Source organism: Microchirus variegatus, assembly GCF_963457635.1.
Source record: "Microchirus variegatus genome assembly, chromosome: 13".
NCBI lineage: Eukaryota > Metazoa > Chordata > Actinopteri > Pleuronectiformes > Soleidae > Microchirus > Microchirus variegatus.
The window spans coordinates 27,279,178-27,284,660 of NC_139814.1; positions in this window are offsets into that span (position 1 = coordinate 27,279,178).

Below are 5,483 nucleotides of genomic sequence, written 5' to 3' on the forward strand. Positions count from 1 at the left end.
GATCACCTCGTCTTTTCAGTGTAATCCATGCACCTTCTGTTTTGTTTCCTCCCTCCACGTCCTTATTTTCTGTCTTTTCTCTGCCTTACCTCTTACGTCTATCTTCCTCTCAGCTCTTTTGTCATCCCCTGTTCCCCCCCCCCCCCCTCGGCTGCTCTCCTTGATCTGATTATTCCGTGCGTCTGTGCTTTTCTGTGTTTGTATTCTTGACGACAGGGTAAGTCAACTGTGACTGATATTCTGCTGGCTTAATGAAAAGCTGAGTGCCAAACCTACGTAGAGCTTGACATCAATCTGTGCGACGTTAGCTGCTGTGTTTTCTTTGATCGCCGTCATCTCCACACACACACACACACACACACACAAACAAGAACCGCACACGACATGCAAGGACACACAAACACACACACACACACGACTAATAAGTTCTTTAATGAGCAATACATTTTACACTCTGTTTGCGTTCACGTTTTATACTTTGAGTCTTTCGTTTGACCTCAGTGTTGTCGTTGTCGTTGTTATCGATGATATTCTGCAGTGTATATACCGACGCGCGTGATCGGTCTAATACGGCGTTAGCACTTGGGCGCACATGAAAAGTCCTCTCAGCTACCTAACCGCGACTGTTCCCTGCAACGACAACGACAGTGGCGACGCTAAGCGACGGGAATCGTTAGCATCTCTGCAGGTTAGGAACCGGGTGGCACGTTCGTTAACAACAACTGTTTGCTAACCTTGCAGGCCAAGTCTGCAGCAGTTGCTGAGGGATTAGATGTGAAAGGGGTTTGTTTCATGCACTGCCAGGCCCAAAAAAAAGTCACCATCTGGATTTGACTTTAAGGTAGCTGCAGCCATTGATATTCGTCTGGCAAACACGAAAAGATTCTCGGGGTTCTTAAACGACATCCTGCGGCGAAGGAAGATATTAGCCTGCATCGAACAGACAAAACAACTGCAGCGACTTGACTGATGAAATTGGATTAGGAATTATCCAAAACATTATTAGGACCTGGGAAGATACCATCTCCAAGAAAAAACGTGAATGATTGTGACGGGCCTAACGGGCCTAACATGCGTAAGATAGACCAGTTTAAGAAAAGCCTGCAATATCTGATGAATCTGAAAGACGAGGTTTTTCAGGCATGTTCCAAAATGACAATGCAAGGATTCATCGGGTATTTCAGGGAGCATGAGTCATCGGTTTCACCTGAACCCCCCTGAGAATCTTTGGGATGTGCTACAGAATACTGGAGTTCGCTGGATGTGACCCTGTGACTGGAATTAGGTACAGTGCTCAGGATTAGCACCCCAGCCCTCCACCTGGTGGGATTAGAACTGGCAACTACTCCGGTTATCATCCATCCAACTACAATCTACTGCTTTATCCTCCCTGGAGGGTCGCAGGGGGTGCTGTGCCTATCTCAGCTGAAATAGGGCGATAGGCCGGGGTCACACCCTGCACAGTTGGCCAGTCCATCACAGGGCCACACATAGAGACAAACAACCATTCACTCACTCTCTCACAACTACGGTCAATTCAGAGCGACCGATTCACCTAATCCCCAAATCTGCATTGTCAGAGGAAGCCGGAGAACCCGGAGAACATGCAAACTCCGTGCAGAAAGGCCCCTGGGGCTCAAACCCAGGGTTTCTTGCTACAAAGGCAAGAGCGCTAACCGCTACGCCAACCGTGTGGCCCCCCCTCCGGTTACCAGCCATCCTAAATTCAATGTGACCTTTTTTTGGCCAGGCAGTGGATTTATTACCTGTTCGTGGTCCAATTATTTAACAGCGCAGATTTGCTTTCCACCAAACGAGAGAACGCAACAGGTCGAGAATCAGTCGCGTTTGGCACAGGTGTAAGACGTTGCAGGGAAGGAAATACTTATAGCCTTATGCTAACTGCTCCTGCCATATACAGCACCGCTGTTAAAATATGTATTTTCATTCATGCGCATGGGGTTAGCCTCACGCTAGCAAGACCCGGTGCTCAGATGAGCAGGAAGCGAGTGCCGTTTTTTGGGTACGAGCTAGTTTACGTAGACGTAGCGGCGCCGGGATCTAAACCGACGGCGTACGAAAGACACAGTTTTCACCTCATGTGCGATTTTTTTTACATTTTTTTTTTTCATTTCCTTTTCTCGCACTGTAAACGTGTAACCAAGAGCTTTAGCTTCCTAGCCCATCGCCGAGCTGACACCAGCAGTTACACTCCGATGACGAGCACTCAGCGTCAGAGTAGCCGACTCATATCGACCAAGCGATAGAACGCCGCTGGACGTCGGTGGGCGGAGTTACGTTTTGTGGGGGAAGCTGATTGCGATTTCTTTGCGTCGCCTGAACACTGGTCAGCTCGCGTCGTTTGCCTGGAACTGCATCTGAGCCATACTTTTACTTCTGCTGAAGAAAACAAAAGAGAGAACCTTAGATTTTGACATGAAAAATCGTTGTGTAGAGTTTGTCCGACTTTCTTTAAGAAAAAAAAAAAGTTCTACATATATATATTGAATATATATATATATCTATATATTTGTGGCCGTGGGTAGCGTTAGAAAATTGTTGTTTCAAATTTTGACATTTTGTTTTGGGGGGGGGGGGGGGGGGGTTATCGTTTCTCATTTACGAAGTGGGCAATTTTTTTTTTTTTTTACACATAATCCCACTTTTCTTTCCTCAGATTAGGAAAACGACGATGAACCCAAACCGGGAGACGACAAATTCAACACTTTTCTCGACAAAAGTTTGAGCCAAATTAGAGAAAAGTGTCAAAATTAATGTGAAGAGTTTGTGTTTTCACACCGCGAGAAAGATTTTCTACGAAACTGAGACAAAAAAAAAAGATCGGACTTGTTCCCGGAAAAAAAAGAAAGAAAAAGCGCTAAGCGGTGTGAACACATAGCTCGGAATTTAGCCACTCCCCCTTGCCCCGCCCCCTCTTCTCCTCATGTCTATCCATTGTGTTGTGTGCGTGTCTGCAATTGTGAAGCTTTGTTTGGTTTGGTTTGTTTTTTAAAAAAGAAGAAGAAGAAGAAGAAGAAGAAGAAGAAGAAGAGTATCTATGGATATATTTATTTCATCTAAGAGAAAAAAAAAAAGAATAAAGCATAAATATAAATATATATGAAGGTATATTTCAAGACGCTAAGATCTATGTTCTATAAGTTTGTCTACTAAATTTACACTATTATCTCAATGAAAATATGTCTTTTTTTGTATGTTCGTGTGTCTCTCTCCTCGTCTCTGACCTCTGACCCCTGACCCCTGACCTCTGACCCCTGACCTCTGACCTCGGCGAAAAAACAGAGACCAGGACGTAACTGTGTTTTTGCTCACGTTGTAAACACCAAAACCATCCGCTAAAGATTCTCCGCTGAGTGACAAAGTGAACGAGTGTCTTCTGACCGAGTCGCTGTAGCACTGTGGTCAATCCAGATGGGCCTTTTCATCTCAGTTTACAGATTAACAGATTAACAGATTAACAGCAGCTCTCACTTCTGTCGGGGGTCACGGTCTTGACCTCGCTCCGGGTTCACATCAGATCCTGGACTTTATAACGGTGACCTGTGACCTGTGACCTCTGTGCGAGACACAATGTAGCGAGCAGCACAGGCTCGATCAGTTTTCCTCCCGTCTTTTCGTCGCCGTATTACGATGAAATAAAAAACGACGACCGTGCACAGCTGCTCCTGCCGACCAGCCCATAATAACATCTCTGTAAGAACTGTGTGTGTTGGAACAACCGATGACAACAAAAGGGCGAGTTGTACGCAACAAAACACTGTTTTTGTTTGTTTTTTATCCATTTTGCTAAATTGGTAACACGATACAAGTCAGGGGGGGGCGGGGCTAAGTGTGCTCGCTAGTGTGGTAGACACTAAGGACAAAAAATAAATAATAATAATAACCGGGCCAAACCAGGGCTTCTGTTTTGTTTTGATTTTTAAAACCAGCTTTCTCTGAACGGTGAACGACAGAATCCAGAATTACAACGACAGAAAACAACACTGCCTCCTCTGGCCAAACCCCGTCAACTTGTTCTCGGATACGATTCGTTTAAGTCGTTAGTTGAGGTTTTCTGAAGTGTGGCTAACGACGGAGCTGTGTACGAAACACGGCAGCTAGCAAGGAACAAAGTGACTTTAGCTTCTTCACCGAATAAAAACTGTGTTAAATTGAGTCTGCGACGTCTTTATTGTCACTGTTAGACTGACTTTAACAACAGGAAACTGACGTTTGCAAACCACTCACTCTCCCACACCAAAGTCCATAGAGTAAATCAGTGATTTTAACATCACAGCACACAGGAGTTCACAGGAGTTGTTGATCCACTGCTGCCTCCATCACTAACTTACAATGTGCTGTTTCATCAATTCGGCTTTAAAAATCTTTAAATTCTTTCAGATTGACTTCAGTGACACAAAGTGACCACACGAGGCAGCAGTAGACCAGCAGCTCCTGTGTCCCTGTGAGCTAAAATCACTGCTTTTCTCTATGGGCTTTGGTGTGGGAGAGTGAGTGGTTTACAAACTTCGGTTTCCTGTTGTTAAAGTCTGTCTAACAGTGAAGATAAAGACATATATATGTTATGAGCCGAGTCATTTGTTAAAGGGCTAAAAAAAAAACAGTGATTTTAGCTCCACAGGGACACAGGAGCTGCTGGTCCTCTGCTGCCTCATGTGGTCACTTTGTGTCACTGAGGAGTGTCTAAATGAGATATTTGAAAAGCCAAATTTTACAAAATAAGACATATTAAGTTAGTGATGGAGGCAGCAGTGGATCAACAACTCCTGTGAACTCCTGTGTGCTGTGATGTTAAAATCACTGGTTTACTCTATGGACTTTGGTGTGGGAGAGTGAGTGACTTTGGTGTGGGAGGGTGAACTCGAGCATTTATTGATATATTTCGTATTTTATTTGTCGACTTTTCTCCTTGTTTTAGTTTCTGTGTCTTTTTGTCTTCCTTTATTTTGTCCTGTTGTGTTTCCTCCTCTTTTGTTGACGACCTGATGATTTTCACCTGTCGTCAGAGCTGCTTCATCTGCTCTGAACGTCTGCAAGGTACGTTTGTTTTTGTTGGTTTTAAACTCTTTTTATTTAGTCATCCTCTGCTCTCCTGTCATGTTTGTTTAGCCTCTGTTGTTCTGTAGTTATTTTGGTAAATGTGTGTGTGTGTTTGTTATAAATCAGTGTGAGTCTGTGTGTGTCCTGAACCACACTTCAAAAAACCTGAGCTACACTTTTAATTTAAAAGTCAGAATAAATGGGCAAAGTTAAACGGTCACTTGTTTATTTTGTTGTTGTTGTTGATAATCTTTGTGAAGCCTTTAGCGGCCTGAGCCCTGGTGAAGGCCAGTCCGATCCAGTCCGATCCAGTTTGATCCAGTTTGATCCACAGCCACAGTTTCTGTAAACCTCTGAACCGTGTCCTCAAGGCCTTGTGTGAATAACACTGCTGTAAGACTGACTGTGAGGGAGGTGCACTT